This window comes from Haemaphysalis longicornis, unplaced genomic scaffold (genome assembly GCF_048455015.1).
Source record: "Haemaphysalis longicornis isolate Haplotype H1 unplaced genomic scaffold, Haemaphysalis longicornis Haplotype H1 scaffold_6, whole genome shotgun sequence".
In the NCBI taxonomy this organism is placed as follows: domain Eukaryota; kingdom Metazoa; phylum Arthropoda; class Arachnida; order Ixodida; family Ixodidae; genus Haemaphysalis; species Haemaphysalis longicornis.
Genome location: NW_027526407.1, coordinates 167008542 through 167028161, shown reverse-complemented (window position 1 = coordinate 167028161; position 19620 = coordinate 167008542). Strand labels below are relative to the sequence as shown.

The following is a 19620-nucleotide window of genomic DNA, read 5'->3' as shown; positions in this document are numbered from 1 at the left end:
AATATGTCAACCGGACTAGAGCGAACTCCCCTCTACAATTACGTGTTACGACAACAAACGTTACGCTACTGCGCCACAATGGTTCAAGGTATTAGCCCTAAGAAAAAGGGGTACAGAGGGTTGCAATTGACAGCGTTCACAGGGACGTGTCCAAATGTCATTCACTACTAAGGAAAAAAATCGCAGATTTAATCTTTTTTGTTTAAAATAGGCCTAATATAGATATATACAGACTAAATCAGCACGAGCAATGTCAGTGAGGCTGAAGTATGTCCCAGTATAGCCACAGTGGGCACTTTTATTTTTATTTTTTCGAGTTCTCCGGATCGACCGCTAAACTTGGTAATAAAGAATCCGTTGATAGCAAGGACATGATCGGTTGCCGTCGGCGAAGAGGAACATTTTCGGAAAATTCACATATTGGAACATTGTATTGCGGAGCAGACGTTTCGGTTGCTACGTATTGTTCACCTTCACAGATAAATTGACGGAAAAGTTCCCTGAAAACTTTCATAAAGGGTTATAAATTTGCGTCATACAAGCTTTGACAAAAGCACCCGTTATATACGATGTTATTTCAGTGTGGAGTCCACCTTTACGCAAAGAGAAGCCGACCTTTCTTGTACATATTTATAATGCAGAAATCGTACCCAGAGTCGGAAGTTGTAGTTTATAGAAGGAAAAAAATCAACTTTGCTCATGACATGCATCAGTTGAAATAATATGGCGTGTGACAGTGTTATTGTTTTATTTGTCTTGCCTAGTCCCTAATTATCCCGAACAGAGATCCGAGATAGCGCGCCGAAGTGTACATGAGATGAGAAAAAAAGTACAATGTTTGTATCTCTCGGGCGAAGTCTTCACCACCTCCAAGCGCAGAGGATATAAGACCCACAAGAATTGACATTCCGTAAAGGTCATACACAGATGAACTAACCGACTACCGCCTTCGGTTCCAACAGCAAGGCGCTTGACGTGCCCCGCAGGAGCGATTATTGGAGACTTGCTGGCGCTGTGTGGCGTTGCAAAACCCAGCGCCCGCAAAATGCAATTACAGGGCCATGAAGACCGAATATATGTTTGGCTAGTTGGAACTGCTGCATATTATCTTTGGGAATTACACAATTTTTTTGCGAAGTTCAAAGAAATAATTATCAATTACTTTTCTAATTACTTTACCAATTACAAATAATTACCAAGTGCTGGTTTACCAATTGCCAATTAACAATTACGAATTAGCAATTACAAATATTTACCAATTACCAATTAGCAATTACCAATTGCTTGTTATAATATATACTTCAACCTTAGTCTTTTGCTCATGTAACCCGCCAAAGTAATACCCTCTCACGAGGGCCTTTATGGGTATTATGAATAAATAAAAAAAATAAAGAATCGAAGTATCAAAAGAAAAGATACCAAACATTTGCGACTTCATAGGCACTTTCTGGTGATTTCTTAATGACGCCACAATAAATTGTTTGGATGACTGGCCGCCGCCTATTTTAGCCACCGCCAAAAAACCTGAGTTGCCGATTATGATCGGGCATATCTATGTGTTTATTGATATCAACCAGAACTAAAGTGCAGTAAACACACTGGTTAGTATGTTTTTAGAGCTGGCTCATTTTAGGTCTCTGCTGCCAATATTAGAAATATGTAGAAATGTAAAAATTTATATCAGACAAGAAGAAATAGAAGTTGCCTGGGGGGGGGGGGGGGGTTGGAGGAAGGAGGGAGTGTCGTAACGGCAGATGTCCTTGCAATAGCCAATAGGGCCTTGCCGCACAAAATTTGATTTTTAATTAAATCTTGCGTTTATAACAACACATCCTTCATGGGAAAAGAAGCTGAGTCTGTTACTTGAGGCCAGTTCTTTCAAACTGAAGAAAGTTACGTTTCTTTTTTGTCGTCTTTTGAAGCAGCAGGAGCAACCCTTTCCAAACCGGACTAAAGAGCCAAAGAAAACTCGAATTTAAAAACCGGGGACTCGTTACCACACCACAGAAAAAGAAATGCTTCCAGTGTCTATTTCAAAAGCAATGCTTGCGACTATACATTTGCTTAATTTTGTTGTTACAGCTGCTATAATACAGGCAATGGCTTAGAGACGGGTCCATACAGCATAGCGCAATCGTTCTGTGGGCTATAACACACACCGGTGCTTTTAGGTGTTGTTATACGTGTGGACACGTCGTCGAAATAGATAGAGAATGGTTACGTCGGGGTCACATGTCCGCTAGCAGAAGAACTGAGTGGCCGCAGTACAGCCAAACTATAGATCTTACCCCTAGACTGGTACCTAATAAGTCACCTAATGGGGAGAAAAAGTCCTCACTATAGTTTTTTTATGCTGCGCTGGTCGCGGCGGCGAACAGTTTGTTGGAGAGTGCCTGCGCCTTGTTGCAAAGTTCTTCAGCACTCACCATAAACAAAATCCTGTAGATGCAAGGAAGAATATGCATTAAACACACCATGAGGTGCCCAAGGGTTACATGGTGTAATATGCAAGTGCCATGATTTTTATTTTACATTATCATAGTTTACGTCCCGTATTGTAAGGGGGGAGGGGAATGTAAGGAAGGGGGGACTCTACATGACCTCTTAGACGCACTGGTGGACGGCGTACCAATCGTAATCCCTCCATCTGGAGAGCTGTTTCAGGGCGAATCTTTCTTGTCCTCACTAAGGCCGTTGTAGGGCAATACGCACTACAATAAATCCAACTTTTTTTGCCGACGATGATGAATGACCGTGGTAAGTAAAACACTTCCCGTGGCCGGAGTCCAACCTGTGTCCCCCGCGTTATGACGCCGACGTTTATCGAATTCCTTTATTTCGACACGGTAGAAGCGAAGGCCCCGCAGCAGGTACCGACTTGCGCCGTACACTCCAAACCCAAACGTTACGACTACGGAGTGCCTACCGAGAGTTACTGTAGGGACTATAGAAAAGTGGTGCCTACCTTCACTGTAGCACATACTCGCAGTGTGAGATTGCCCACCCAAATCATACATCGCTAGAAAGCTTCGCGTTCAGCCTTCTTCGTCGTTAGACACAGGGGCACATTATGTTTTAGACGAGCGCGAGAGGAAATGCCCTTTGAAGCAAGAAAACCATAAGCACTCTAAGCAACCAAAACCGACTGGGCTATGTGCTCCATCACAAGCGCGCGCTGGTTTTTTCTGGATTTTTGTGAGTTCGCCCTAATTATTGCATTGATTCTAAACTCAGCGTTTTATATCTTTTGTTTTTATTAAAACCTAGTCTTAAAACCTAATGCAAAACAGCAACAAGCCAGTGTTGCCTCCCGCAAGCAGGGAGGTGTGGAACATACTGATCGATCCACGCGGGTTGTTTTTATTTCTTTCGTGGCTATGAGCCATAAATAGACCAATGCGCAAGAAAAGTTCACAAATCCTTAGGCAGAGAAGAAATGTTTGTAATCCCAAGTGAAACCTAAATTCTCCCCTCCATCTGGCGACGACGATCGCCGAACGGGAAGCATTTCCATCATGGATTCTTAGCTAGGCGAATCCCACAATGCGCTAATTAGGGCGGAAACTTGGGCAAGTTGTTAGTGGGATAACTGGGGTACGTTTTCTAGAGCAAACCAAAAACATGGGAACCAAGAGAAGAGTACGGAGGTTTGTCCCGGCTGTATTCTTCGCTAAGTTTTAGTTTTTTTTTTTTGTGCCAGAAAACGTGTCCCACACTGCGCGCATGAGCTAATCTGAAGTTACGCAACACACACAGCAGCTCTCGGTGTGGACTCCATAGGTCTAACATTTGAGTTTGGGGTAATGGCGGGAATCGGTACCTGCTGCGGGGGGTGGGGGGGGGGGGATGCGGGGGGGCTGGCTTCGACCATTTCGAAATGGAGCAATCGGATAGACGCCAGCTTCATAACGCGAGGACAGAGGATAGATTCCCGTCACGGGAAGCGTTTTTTTTTCTCTCGCTTCACCTACAGTCATTCATCATCATCGACAGAAAAAGATGGCTTTCCTGCAGGGCGTACTGTCGTACAGCGGAATCAGTGAGGACACAAAACCTTCGCTTTTAAAAAACCTAGATCTGGGGGAAATTCTGAAGATACCCACCAGTGGTTGCGTAGCAACCGGGCCAGGCTTTCGCTAACACTAAACAGGTGGCAGCACCATAACCTCTCTGCACCGCCGTGGATGAATACGTCAGAGCGTGGGATTTATCACGGCGGCTCCAGGTTCTAGTTAACTACGCCCTCTCAGTTTTCGGTTGTCGGCGCGCTCCACTTGTGCGTAGAGATGCCGCGCGAGTGTTGGAGCGTGTCTTTTACTCCTCAGTCACACACTTCGGCGCTAGTTTAGGTTCTGACTTCGTTCTTTCAGACGTCTTACTTCTAAAGCTGCAGATAATAGGTTGTATAGTTTGGGCATTGTAATTTAATACTGGTAATTCCGTGTCATAAAGCTGTTTTTTAGGAACAAGTGTAGTATTTGAATGTAGCTTCTTGTTGCTGACGAGGTTTCTCCAGGAGAGAGCTTAACATTCTCCGTCAGGTGCAAAAATTAGAAGTAGAAGAAAAAAGAGAAGACACAAAAAATAAGGAATACGCAGAGTTGCAACAGGAAAGATTTTCAAATTTGGGTCGAAAATGCTAATATACACTACAGAAAGTGTGCGTTTTCAAAGGAACAAGTCTGACACCTAGTAAACTGAAGCACTTTACCCTGCCTGACCACCTATTTCAAAGTGTCATAAGTGGTAACTTCGGAATTCAGGAAATAAACTTCAATTAATATGAGAATTAATTGCGGTTTTAAAATGAATGAAAAATCAGTACCAAGAACAACTTTAACGGTTACCTTGTAACTGATTTACCGAGCCTTGCTCTTGCTTAAGGGAAATGGGTTTATGGGCCTATTGCAACAAAAAAAGATGAAGTTTATGAGTGAATTGCTGGATATTCAATATTCAAAACAATGCCAAACTCAGTGTACATAAATCTGCGTTTACCGCTTCACAACTACTGGCGATTTCTAGGCACGTCATACAACGTTGACGCTTGTCAAGTTGACGGTGAATTACTACATTTTTTAAAAGGTTTGGATGGATTACGCCGGAGATGAGGTGGCACGGTATTTCGAACATGCTACGTTTCGGCCAGAATTTAGTGCTTTTTATGTTGATAGTTAGGATGCGCCATAAAACGGTAAATACATTAGAGGTCGAGTAGCATTAGAGGTTCATGGCATGTTACTTCACGCCAGAAGCTGGCCGTTGCTTATAAACATCACCTGCGGCCTTGCCTAAGGGTTGTTCTTAGCGCCAGCTACTTATAAATGACGAAACACGGCAGGCTTCACAATGCGAAGTGTAAAAAGTTTCTATGCAATTCTTCTATGCTTGCCTGCAATTCTTTCACGTTGAAATCGCTTCCAGTTAGCGGTTGACCAGATAACGGTTTGCCTTTCCTCAAAATTAAACATCGGTCTTTTTACCTCCGCCATGAATGGTCATTAGACGCATAAGGGACAGCGTCGAGCTTCTAGCACAATCTTCTAGAGATAAAGCAGCAATACGTCTGTCTTAAACGAGTGCACGCGATGCAGCAAAATGGTCTTTCAAAACAAAGTCGTTTAAAAAATAAATAAAACTTGGTTAAGGCAACCCCCAGGAAAAATATGTTGACGTAAAAAACATTTACCCATTATGTACGACATAGTGTGAAACAAACCAATCATTTTAGCAGCGCCTCTAGACTATTAGGAATGCCCACTGCAAAGATTTACATAGCAAGGTGTGTGCGTTGGAGAATGTTTCGTTACTGCAATGGTGAAGTCAAGAGTGTTGCAGGCAAATTATAAGTTAAACGGCGAAGTCATTTTTTACAACTAAAACAAAATGAACGATTAGTCCGCAGGCGTAAAATTGAACTAACGTGTCCCGCAATAAACACAAAACAACGTTTTATTTTATAAGTGAAACGATAAAATTTGCTTTTCGAAAAGCAGTTTTGCAATAAAATTCAGCGTAGGAGATACAACAATGCGAGTGAAATGGCACTCCTTCCCTTGCTTAAGTATGCACTTTGCAACTCTTTATGCAAATACTTGAATAACGTAGCGAAGGAGAAAGTTTTATTAACACGTCCTTACGAGAGGATGCACTCTTTTTACGTTGCTGAAAGTTGTTTATTTTTGCCAGAAGTGTTGAATTACCGAGAGTTTTGCTAACCATAAACTTATTGGTTTCTGTCAAGATGATAACCAGTTCTCGTTATTCTTGCCCCGTATGAATCGCTGGAATTAGTATTGGGCATTTCTTTATCAATGTTCACAGTTCGGAATAGCATAAATAACGGTAAAAAGATGCAAGGTCACCTAATGAGAAACTTTGCACGCATTCTACTGGAAACTAATCGTCTTAAGTTGTCTTTTGTAAGTTTACTTAGTAACAATATCATATTCATTTCGAAATAAAAATAGAATCAAAATTCAATTTCGCAATTTTTTAAGGAGTACCAAACGCCATAGCTATTGAGCACCCGTAGAAAGCGTGCAAGCAAAAATATTTCCTTCGAGCGAGGCTTTGACCATGCCGACGATAAAAGGCGCACCATTAAATATGTACAGAGGCCATATGGCAATAAAAAAGACAGGACATCAAAGCGATTGCTTAAGGACCTCATACTCGAAAAATTAGTTTTGAATGTCGCACTAAGCTAGTAAAGGAGCTGTTAGTTAAGCAAAACTCTTTGAGACATCAAGAATACAGGCGGAACGATTGCGCAAATACGTTTTTTCTATTTTTAAGCATAGGCTAACAGCTCTTAAGTACGACGTCTGTTACTCTGGAAGCTCTCCGGACTCTGAATGTTCCCTTAGGAAGAAAACTCGCGAAACTTTTTTGAACAAGATCAGTTAACAATAAACAGAAGTAATCTGTACTAAGAGGGTATTTCTTTTCGTAGAAACGGACTTAAGATGCAGGCCGCTTCGAACAACCCCAACGCGCTTCTTTGTAAAACTAGTAAAAACGGCAGGGTTCAAATCATCCTGAGTGCACACGCAATTGAAGCATTGCTGTAGAAACCGTGTTTGATCGCCCCTATATTGTAATGAGCACAAAATGTTTGCTCTGAACCAAGTGCAGTAATCCGGATTCGCTTCTCAAGTGCTCTCGCTTGCACGACTTTTCTGAAAGTTCTATCACACAAAAACAATTTAGCCTTCAACTACGTTTTGAAATGCCAATAAAGTTATGATTTTATAAGCCTTACTTCCTTCCATTATTTCGCAATGATGGGGGCGATAATTCTTTCTCTTCACCACAAAATTCAGTAATATGCGTGAAAGACCGCCAGACCGTGCAATGATGTAATTCAGTGCTCCTGGTTGATGAAATAAACAGTGTGTTATAGGGTTAATATATAAAAGCATCCCACAAAAAACAATAAAAAACATTTACTTTAAAGTGAAATGTAAAATTTCCTTCTACAAGAACCGGTTTTCATGATGGTATCGTAAACAAAGTTTATTAGCCAAAAATACAGAAGAAAGGAGTGGTACTGGTGTTGAGTCCCGCCTGTCTACTTTTTTTTTCTATGTTAGGCCCAAAATATTGCTCCGAGCACTCTGAGCCAGCTGTACCTACACTACGTATATGAAGTCTTCCTCACACAACACTTCACGGTTTAGATGTTTTAGCAAATATTTTCTGCCACAAGTATTGGAGGATAGAGAACTATGCTGCTCAAAAATCTTTGCGTGCATTGAACAACGCAAGACGTTTTTGTCTCTTCTTTCCCTGCATGTAAAGAAGGCTCCGCTGCAGTATAGAAATACCGAGAAAGCACTGAAATTAGTTTCGGCATTTCGCAATACCGGTGTTCACACTTCAGGGCTAGGGCAAAGAATAGTGAAAATTTGCAATATCTACTGCCAATAAACTTTGCGCACGTACTCTTGGAAATTGTTCTCCATAAAATACTCTTTTGAAGTATACTTAGTAAGAATCAATTCGCAGCTTGTATACAATGATTGCGTCGAATTTCATTCTTGAAAGTTACGAAGTAATGCCAGACTACATAACTATTCAAAAAGCCCACAAAAGCACACAAGGGCAAAAAGGGTTTTAGAGCTATGCTTCGACCGCACGAACGATCGAAACTGCTCTGTAAAATGTGTACCGAGGGCTTATGTTCATAACAAGGACACCATATAAAGCTGGTTGACGAACCAGGTAAGATTCTATACGTTTCCTCTGTAGAATGTCTCACCAAGTTTGTTTAGGCACAATTACATCAGTGAAACACCCTTACAGGATTAAAAATTGCACAAATACATTTTTTTCTTGTTTCGCTTAAGCCAAACAACCCAAAGTAACAATGTCTGGCCCTGCAGAAACTCTGCAGCTTTAGGGAAGTTTGGCTAATAAAGAATTCGTGAACCTTTTGCGGAAAAGCTCCTAACAAGCTCCTTTACATTACTTAGCACAAGACAAATGTTTGTCGTTGTAAGATAAGAATTTTTTTTGTTTTCGAAGAAACTGCGCTTTGTAAATGGTGTTTCAAGGGGCGCTGTCAAAACAGCACACGACGAAAGGGCACGCGACAGAAGAGTACCGACATAACAGTACGGCGTCAAAAGCGCACCCGACAAAACAGCACGCGACAAAACAGCACGGCGTCAAAAGCGCACGCGACGGAACAGCACGTTGACAAAACAGCACAGCGTCAAAACAGCACAGCGACAGAATGGCACGATTTTATGGAACGCCTAAATGGGAAAATATTTTGATTTTAATGTGGATAAAAACACTTTAGTGGGCGCAAACTGCTCTCTCTGAGGTTCTCTTCACGTTTCGTTACTCTTACTCGGGAAAAATACTACGGCTTTAATTATTACAGCATGTGGGATATCCAAAATGAAAGAAGCAAAAGCCAGGGACGACATTTGGTAAAACTTTTGTTCCTTTTTAGGTAGCCCTACAATTTTTATGATAACAATAATAATAATAATAATAATAATAATAATAATAATAAGAAGAAGAAGAAGAAGAAGAAGAAGAAGAAGAATTTTATTGCGATACTATTGTTCCTAATTGCTTCGTCACTTCTGCACTTCATCTGTACAGCACTCTGAAGCCTGTGTTTCCGGTGTTCCTGCGCCTTAAGATGGAGGGAAAGCCAGGGATGCCTTATCAGTGAACTTTGATCGCCACCGCCGCGAGCTCGACGTGTAGGTGGCGACAGCGTCGCGCTGCTAGTGTGGATGCTCCGCTGAGCGGCCCGTAAGAATGCACACTATGGGCGCGCTTCGTGCCTTTTTCTTGTCGTATGTGCGCACGACAGGTGCAAACAAGAGTGGTATGCTGTGGTTCGGTTACTCAACGTTCAATGTATAGCATGGAAGCGGCAGTCAGTTTTAATTATTACGCCAAAAAACGCGACGACCCATCAGGAATCTCAGAATGGCCGTAATTGTGACAATAAATTTGTACGCTGTGGCTCGTAGCAAGCTCGATCTTTCCAGACTATGGCTTTGAGCCTTCAATAAAAGCATAAATAGAAACAAATCAGGAAGCCTCGATCTCTGAAATTCAGTTTACAACGGCAATCTCAATCGCTTTCACTGGTAGCATGACGCATTCTTGCATTTGTGGGATGCTCTGAAATGGTAACACTACTTAACTGCCCCGAAATTCCTTCTTTAGAGCTTACGATATTTTTTGTGTGTTCAAAAGGCAACATAAAATTACTGAATTTTGATCAGCTCAGAGACATAAATGTAACTGCTCTAACGGGTCTTTTAAATGAAATTTTAGTGACTCTGAAGGAAGGTTTCATGAATAACGGTTTCGGATCACCTATTTACGGCTTTCGTCGCAAGTGAACTTGCGAATTGAATTGTCAACGCACGCAGTACAATCAACATCTCATGTTTAGCTAGGTTTTCGCAAAGTGACAAGCAGGCTTACAGTGTGCAAACCAAGCTTCTGGGACCTCACAGTGAGCACAAATTTTCTGTGACGGCTGCTCTGTTGAAGATTTGCGTTCTTTTAGAATCTAACAGGTGCCTGCAACAGCGAGATGTGTTTGCATTCTTGCGTATAAGGTCGCTTACGTACCCTAAAAACTGCAATAAATGAAGTTGCGCTGTTGCAGATGTAGTAAAACATTTCCGTTTTATGTATCGTTGCAAATCAGCGTAACGGGTTCCTGGTAACTACTTTGTTCTGTAAACTGAATATCGCCTTTGTTTTGGCATTTAATTCTTGAGGATTGGTAAAAAATTAAATTCTGCGCATTTCATTTTTTTTCGGGAAGGGGGAGGGGTCCTGCCAACGTTGCAAGAGCAGCGAGAAGATAACGCATGTAACGCGCGCGAAAAGCCAAACTATGGTTATCAGTATTATTTACAATCGAAACTACAAAGGCAGTACACGTATTTTCCAAAATGTATAACCCCCCTTTGGTCCGAGATTGTCCAGAAATTGTGGGATGCCTTTTTCAAAATTGTATTGAAAGCAAGCATTGTGGGAAAAAAAAACAGAGAGTCATGGCACACACCCCACACACATGTGGGCAACAACGTGCATTATATATTACGCGTTTTCTCCTCTTTCTTTAAACTTAGGTCTACCTTAAGAGGTTAAGACGTGACCAAATTAGGCATTTGGTTATGCTGAGTGAGACACGTTTCTGGACAAGGTGATTCATCCCGGATTTGAAAATTATATATATGAAAATGACACACAAAATGCCACATGACTGACGGAAACTCACAACTGCTTAATTTTACCGAAACATTCCCCCTTAATACTCTTGCGCATTCATAGAAACGTATTTTAAATAATACGTAAAATTAGCAACTCGATACAGTTGAATAAGTGTTTATTCCTCCTCCTGAGTATAACCAACGACGGTCCAAAAATGGGGGTGTAGGCCCGTTCGTCACATGGCGTTTCGTCATACGCCGGTTCGTAATAGGTTGTTTGGTCACATAGGATCATTTGTCATAGGCCGGTTCGTAATAGGCCGTTTGGTCACATAGGATCATTCGTCATAGGCCAGTTTGTCACTTAGGAAAGTTCGTCACAGGAACGCAAAAGCAAAATTTCTGGCATTTTTTAGAGTAACGGTTGATGAGGCATGACAATAACTACTTTACACACCTTTTCGCCGTACCGGTCCTCTTAGCGGCCGCCACGGCGATCCTAAACTGGCAGTAAGGCACGCTCCAAAAAATGTTTGGCTTTCAGGGAACCTGTGCACGAATTATCCTGATCCTGCAGTCCATACCGCTCCCACCCTTGCCTTTCACATAAATGTCACGGTAGCAGGCGCACGCTCGCGTGACTAATTTGCAGTGGCCGTAGCACTCCTTTTTCTTCACTTTTTTTTTCATTTTCGTTGCTCCCTCACTGGTAGCCAAGTGCTCATAGCGTGGTCATTTTTGCCCCGTTCCTTGGAAAGCCTTTTTGTGTGCACATAAGAACTCAGTCGAACTGTCCGAAAGGAGGATATAAAAACGTGCATATCCGCTCCCCAAGCAGCTAGCTGAGGGGCGCTCTTTTGTTTATTTTGCCCGAGAGCTACAACCCGGAATGGCGGACCGGCGCCCCGCGCATGCGCAGATGGCTACGGGGGGAAGGTACATCAAATAATTAGTTGCACCACTTGTGTTGAACCACTAAAGTGACACGAAATGGCTCATGTGAAATTTCCAAGAACGAGGAGGTCGGTGCTACCACTTTCCCTATTACGGGACCGCTTAGAACCAGACAGACGCCTGGCCCGCCTTCCAAGAACTTTGTTAAGCTTCGTCCCTGTCTCGCTTTTCTGTCTTCGGTTGTTCAACTCGTATCTATAATCTTGTCCGAACACGTCACCCTACTTTCCCACTCTGGCTTGCATTCTTTGTTGAGCTTTGCTAGATGTACCGCCCAAAGTAAAAAAAAAAATCTAACTAAACCTGTGCCTCGCTTCTCTCTTTCGAGTCGAAAACAAAAACACGTGGACATTCATTTTGTGCACCAGTGGCGAACTTTCCTAAGTGACAAACTGGCCTATGACGAATGATCCTATGTGACCAAACGGCCTATTACGAACCGGCCTATGACGAAACGCCATGTGACGAACGGGCCGTATCCCCAAAAATGGTATTTATTTTACAAAAGGTACGGGAAGGACACGATCACACAGACGCTTGCGGGTGTAAAATACGTGTCCGGTAATGTATGGGCGATAGCGCACGGGTCGTGTGCACTGTAAATGTTTTTGTTTGTTTCTTCTTTCTATAAGAACACAGCGCAATTTTACAAGGGTGTGGAATTTGCACGCGTATGCACAGTTCTTGTCGCTTCTTACCTGTTTCGCGTACTAAACTTTTATCCTTTAAATAATCGCCACGCCACCTTCAAAAAGCACCCTTCGACGTTCCCGAAACGGCAGACGACTGCACTCAACAATAAGGAAAGTGCAATGTGTGGAAGCACTGTTTATAACACATTTCGCACTCAAGCGGTGACCACAACGAAGATGTTTCGTGGAATTAAACCAGCGCATAAACCCGCAACGGCCGCTGATTATTGCGTTTCTAGAGGAAACGAGCACGCAGAGGTTACTATGTCATTGCTTACTGCCAAACGAGCACACATATTGGTTGTTTTGTCGTGTGCAGCACGCGCCTTGCGCCGCACGCAACGTGAAAAAGCAGACGACGCGAGAGTAGTAGTAGTAGGTGGTTCGATGGAAAAGGAAAAGAAATGGACTGGGGATATTATTGAGCCCAGCTGGGGGCTCACCGGCATACAACCTAGTCCGGGGGGTAGGGAATATAGAAGGGGATTAATAGGACAGGGTAGAGAAAAAGGAGATAGGTAAAGAGAAAAGTTGAGGCGCCGCGAGGAAAAGAAGCGTTGCGCGCCGTCCACACTAGGAGCGGTTCGTACCGCCGCCGCCAGGGGCCGACTGTGTTCGCGCTCGGGGCGAATAGTAGGGGAGCAACTCATTGTACGTCTCCGCGTGCGCATTGTACGCTCTGCGTTCCACAGCAGCCACTGCCCCTTTGTTCGTCTTGGCGGCAACAAAAGCCGACCCAACCCTCGTTTTCGCTGAGGAGAGGGAGGAGGTCGAGGGGAAACGAGAGGGGGCAGTTGCTAACATGCGCATTGAGTGGAGGGATTTTGAACACGAGCCAGTTTATTTTGAGAGCGGGACTTGGAAACAGGCAAAACGCGTTCGGGTTGTTCCGTGGTCCACCCGTTCTTGCATCAATCGTTGCATCAATCGTTGGCTTTTCATTGTACCATGACAAGTGACAGTCTTTGATTCTAGCAATTTCTGGGAAAGTAAAGCCGTCAGAAAGGTGCACACGAACATGTTTATGTATTCTTCTCCCCTCTTCCCCAACTTCTCCCCTCTTCCCCAACTAGGCTACCAAGCCCCCCGTATCGTTAATAAAGTTTCATTCATTCATGTATTTGAGCGAATCAACTGCTTATGTTTCTGCACAAATGCGGTTCCCAAAAACAGAGTTTGTTGTTTATGGTGGGTGGCCTGTTTTTATGAGCTCACCTGCTGCCTTCAGCAATTGTTAGGCTCCCGCAACACGCCGGCAAATTGAACAAAGCATGTTAGCCAGCAGTCTTCTAAGCCTTGCAGCAAGATAATAGGCGTCATAGATAATAGCTATATGTCATATTTTCGGGGAAAATCAAAAGTATCGAAGCTGCAAGCTGCAAAAGTATCAAGGTCCAAAACCTTAGTGCCGCTTCGCTTGATTCTAACTGCAGATAACGAAGCATTTCAGATGAAGAGCACAGTATCGCAGCTTAGGTAACGCAATAAATCATTCATCGGGTAAAGTTCGTTTTTTTTAAATAGCGAGAAATCGGCGAGCGTGATCGCTAGTACAGCTTTATGTTGTCTGATATTCAGTGGTGCCGGCCCACTCCCATTTTCGATACATCATGTAACCTAAATAATATTGTGCCTGTAAAAGCGCTCACTGCACAGCCTGAATCGTGAAACTCGCTTCTCAAGCGTTAATAAACGAAAGGATACCAGCAATGGAAGCACGGGAGAACATACTCGTACGACGACAAATTCGCATGCAGCATTTATTTCAAATAATTTCAGCCTTAGCAAATATATTATGTACGGACCGATGCAAATACATTGTGCAAAAATACAAACATGTAAAGACAAATAAACTGACCCCCTCCCTGCTTCCCTTATACAGGCGCTCATGCATAGGTGAAGTAGTGGTGGGATATTTTTTTCTTACTTTGAAGTTGGGACATGTTTTCCGGCACCATTTGTTCCGGGACTATCAGTTCCGGGGCCAGTAGCTCCGGGACCATTTGTGCCGGGACCATATCGCCCGCACATCGTGCGTATGGTCTTCTGCTTAGCAGTTACACAGGAAAAAAACAAACACGCCTCCAGTTTAACGTACACTGCGATGACGTACACTGCAAACACCCCACGAGATTAGCGTTGCACATCCTATAGCAGTTTTTTTCGCAATAAGGCGGGTGTTCGCGAACCATTTCCGTGCGGCCGCAGCCATGCACAGCGGATTGCGTATAACGCGGCTCTTTTTACGCCGCACCAGGCACCCTGAAACAAATTTAACGTTCTCTCGCATTTAGCAACATATGCCTGCGTTTATCTTTAATAAAGTAATTGTTTCTAGTAGAGCTACGGTCTTTTGGGCCTCTATTGATGCTGGCGCGCATGTTGGTATGAAGGCCGGATCACAGTCTTGTACGCCATGATGATTAAGATGATGATTATGATGATGATGATTAGAAGCCCTCCATCTGTATCGGGACGTCCGTTGCCACCAACCAACTTGCCTGTCTTACACTACTCATTAAACCTACCCTTTATTACCCTAACGGGTTAGCCCTCCGCCTACCGGTTTTAAACTCGCTTCTCCTATTGCCGTTTTCCGCAGCGCCACCTGTAGGGGCTGGAAAGAGCGGATAGCGTTGAGCCAACGCCGCCTGTATAAACAGTGCCTAACGCGTGAGCGAAAAATGGCCAAACAGCCACTCTCCTGTTGCTCTCTCCTACCCTTCCCCGCTCCGTAGCCTTCCAGCGTGCTTTCGTGTCCGCCAGCCAGCGCCGCTTCTCGGAAACTACGCGAAATAGTAGAAAGTTTGTTTAGCCTTCCCGAGGCGGCGCTCCTACGCCTTCTTGTTTTTCACCATGCCTGTCTGTCTTGGTCTGTCACTGATAAAACTTCCTTTGTCACGAAGCAAAATCCCTTGCGCTGCAGCAGGCTGATGCCGGCTTTGCGCGCTTATCTACTCGGATCACAGGGCCTGAAATTTTCTGAGTGGGGCATCCCACCTCTATCCCCTCCGCATTTAGGTATTGTTTTGACCCCGCTGTTCGCACTCCGCATCGATACGCACTTCTAAAATTGAGGACTGTACTGTAGAAGCGCCCGGACAGTGTGGCGGGATCCCAGATGCTTATCCTTTTGTTTCCTATACTTTTCTGAAGTTTACAAGCACGTGATATTATTGGAAAGTAATCGTAGAAGTGAGCGCCTGAACAAAAAACGCGCACGCATGTTTTTCTTCTCTAAATACTCCAGAAAAAAATATCAGTAAAATAATGGCTGCCCCAGCAGAAAATATCGTTTTTCTGTTAGCTATATGTCTACCCGACAATCAGTATGTTCTTACACTATTTTAGTTCGCCTCCGTCTTTATCTTTCGAAAAATGAAGCAAGTATGAAGCGAGCGACACGTTGACCGAGATCCCCGGTGCGCCACAGAACTAGCGCCCCGTCGCGGCTAAGATGTAAGCGAAACGGCCCTTGAAGCCCAACAGGCAAGCTGACAGACACACGCCGTAGAAGTGGGTGCAGCGTTCGCGACTCGCGAGCAGTGACGTAAGGCGAGATGTCCGCCGGAACGCGCCACATAGTGGATCAGTGCCTGAACTAAGCGTCCCTACCCTTGCCATTGAAAAGCGCGCGACGCGTCAGGCAATGTTAATACAGGCGGCGTTGGTTGAGCCGCTGAGCCAAAGAAAGCGAGTTAGATGCCCGCAATGGTGGTTGCATTTCAAATGAAGGAGAAGAGCGAACACGCCGGAGTGTCGCCGTTTAAATGCACGCGAAGAAGTGTGAAGTCCTTCACTGCGGAGCATCCCATATTCCAAATTTAGCGTTCTGGTGGTGAAGCCTAAAAAAGCTGAGAGAAATGAAAGCTTTTGTGTGCTTCTTTTATTGAGTCCGCACTGCGAATACAAAAAAAAACGGCATCAAGGCAAGAAAAGACCTTAACCCGGTACCGAGGCATGCTTTGCAGCCGCCGTGATCTTTCGGCTCCCACAAGAAGATCTTTTCTTGCTGCTGTTTTCTTTTTCTGCTGTTTTATCGAAAGTGTAAAAAAAGAACAAGTGCCAGTTGAAATAGGCATGCCTCAGGTTATCATGAGCCGCTGCAACCCAAATCACCTGGAATATGATGGAAGCGAAAAGCCGAAGTGTAATCCTTAAGCGCTACTATTCTGACGGATAATTTGCTTCTTACTAAATTCCTACACCACTTAATTCTAATATATACATGGGGGTTTAATTTGTTTAACAGCACAGAGGAGCTCTTAGTGGGTAAGAAATATTTCCGCAACAATATTGCGCGTCAAAGCAGCGTCCGCGAATATGAGCTACTGTAGATCGTGGCTCATTGGTGACCCGGCAGCTCACATTCTTCACTTTAGTGAAAAAGACCGTCACTATACATCGAAGTTTTCAAAAGAATGGCGTCAATGAGCAAATGAATAATTCAAACAACATTTATAAGAAAAGTAATTAAATAATAGAGGACCCAGGAACAATCCTCAGTAAATTAACACAGCAAAAGTGTTCACGAAATATGCAGATTCATGGCTCTGCGTTAAATTACCACGAAAAGGGCACAGATGCCGTCTTCTTAAAAATAGATCCCTGAATTCATGACCATAAACCAATCAATACAACGGGATCGAGGAACCACCTTTAATAGGCAATTACTGGAGTAGTCGTTTCATAGAAATAATTGCACATATAACCATGCGTGAAAAAGAAAGTAATACGAACAAGTACAATCTGTAATTGATATCAACGGCTCACTATGTTGTGTTGCTTCAGCCTATCAAAGGCACACCTAAATCTCTTCCTGTGCCGAAATCGCCCTCCACTGGAATATGCGGTTGCCTAAATGTCCATGTACTGATATGTTCCTGCACAAATAAGTCTTGTAAAAATAGGTTCAAATGAATGTGCTTTTCTATTCCTTACTTGCCGCAGAATTTGGATTCCGTTCCGGCGCGTGCACTATGCCATACTACCTAGCAACGCCACCGCACCCAACTTTTACAGTGCTCATCTCTTGCAGTGTGCTGTTTTGTCGCGTGCTGTTTCGTCGCCGTGCTGTTTTGTCGCCGTGCTCTTCTGTCGCGTGCTGTTTTGACGCCGTGCTGTTTTGGCGCCGTGCCCTTCTGTCGTGTGCGGTTTTGTCGCTGTGCTGTTTTGACGCGTGCTGTTTTGACACGTGCCCTTTAGACGCCGCGCTGTTATGTCGGCGCTATTCCGTCGCGTGCCGTTTCGTCGCGTGCTGTTCTGTCGGTATACCGTTTCAATCAATATTTTTGTACCCCCAGGCCCTTTTTTCTAAATATTGTTGACAATTCAGTGTTTAAAGCATCATAAAAGCACAGTTATTTCAATCATCACTCTACAAACCGGGTCAATGTTCCTAGATTGTAGTGAGCAGAATATGTTTACTGCAAATAAGTAGTAATCCGTACACGCTTCGCCAATGTCCTTGTTGGAGTGGCCTTGCTGCAAGTTCAATCACCCTAAAACAGTTTGTGCTTTGGGCTACATCTTGAAGGGCCTATAACATCACCGCTGTGTGAAAATTATTTGCTGCCCGTTGATGGAAATCATGGTGACGATCAATTTTGGCAACTAAAATTGCGGTAAAATTTAAAATGCATTGAGGACCACCAAACGGTGTAATGCAGGAACGTATTGCTTCTGGTAGATGACAAACTTCCTAAGACCGGGCTAGGATTCAAATTTGCTAGGATTCCTAGCCCGGCAACCCGGGCTAGGAATCCTAGCCCGGGTTGCCGGGCTAGGATTCAAATTTGTTGTATTTCAGCTCAAAGCTCAGGAAAGAAAGCACAGTTTACATCTAGAAAAAGTCGACATTGCTGCCTACGTTGTTTGGGAAGAATACTAGACAGGAATAAAAAAGATGAAGTCTTTGACCTCCCGGTAACGGTGATATGACGGGCAGGAACGGATATTACTGTTCGTCTTCAAATCTCGAATTATCTTCGTTATCCGTGCGGGCACTTCTATGTCTGTAATCGGCCATAACATGTATTCGTTTTAGACTCTGGTTTGGTGGAAGCTTGTTACGTATGGCTAAGCATAAACATCCTGTCACCGAATATATTGTGGCCGATATTTAGGGGATCGCTCACTGTTAAGGCCCATTTTAAACGTTCCTACGAAAGCACCGTTTTTACTTTCTGCCAAAAATACCTGGTCGTGTGCTTGCACACAAAACTGCGAGCAATATATATGCGCCACATATCACCTCGTTACCTCACCTAAGTGTCTCAACAGGTGAAAGTACGGCCTGTACATGAAGAGGATGATGTTCGTGATGTTCTTAATTTTTTTGGCTCTTACCCACAAGGGGAAATTTGCTCGGCCCAAGTCACTGATTTTACCTAAATTCGATGTTAAATTTAATTTGTCTTGTAGAAAAGTAATGCAGTGAATTAGAACTACGGTATGATACCACAAGAATTATAGCACATGAAGACTAAGTTTTATTATATTCTATGTGTTTGTCCTGGCATCTTCAGAGTTGTGCGGACGGGAATAGTAGTCACACCGTGGCACATTGAGTGGTACAGCTTGCAGTATTACAATGCAACAGAACAGCGCCTACCTGCCGTGCTGTATCCACCAACATTTTTATCTGAGGCTCACTGCCGAGTTTTTGTCAAAGAAGGTTGTTTGGTCTGCAAATTATGTGTAACATAGTTTCACTGGAGCGGTTTTATTGGACCCGATTTTTCGGGACGGGTTCGAAGTGATTTTTTCGTCGTAACACTGAAGCTTATTTTGCAAATATTAAGGGCGCCAGCTAATGCATTTACAAATAAAACCGCAAAGAAATAGTGAACATCCCGACTAAACCACTTTAAAAAACGTTGGGAGTCTAGGTTGACGATTTGAAACCTTCATTGCTTGCTTAGCGGCGAAAACTAAGACCAATGCCTAACACGGGGCAATTAGGCAGAACACAATATAGCGAATCGTTCAAAACCTATGAAAACGTTTATTTAAAAATTATACAGCTTGCTTAAAGGGAGTATGAAATCCATTTTAACATTGAATACGGGAAGTTGCGGTTGAAAAACGCCTGTTTTCCTTCTAGAATGAAATTTTAGCACCTTCGCGGAGTCACGGGTGTACTACTTTAAAATTAAGTTACCAAAAGTCGTAAGCTCCAAATGCGAGAAACTATGCGCCACATTATTTGCACTCATCCCGAATTTTCACAAGTTGTACCCGGTACCTACGCATTGCATATCACTCAGTGC

General features: G+C 43.5%; 1 protein-coding gene across 1 annotated transcript in view; it reads left to right on the top strand.

Annotated features, from left to right (window-relative positions):
- LOC144143357 (uncharacterized) overlaps positions 1-19620 on the top strand; it is a 71365-nt gene that overhangs the window by 40149 nt on the left and 11596 nt on the right. The window lies entirely within an intron of this gene.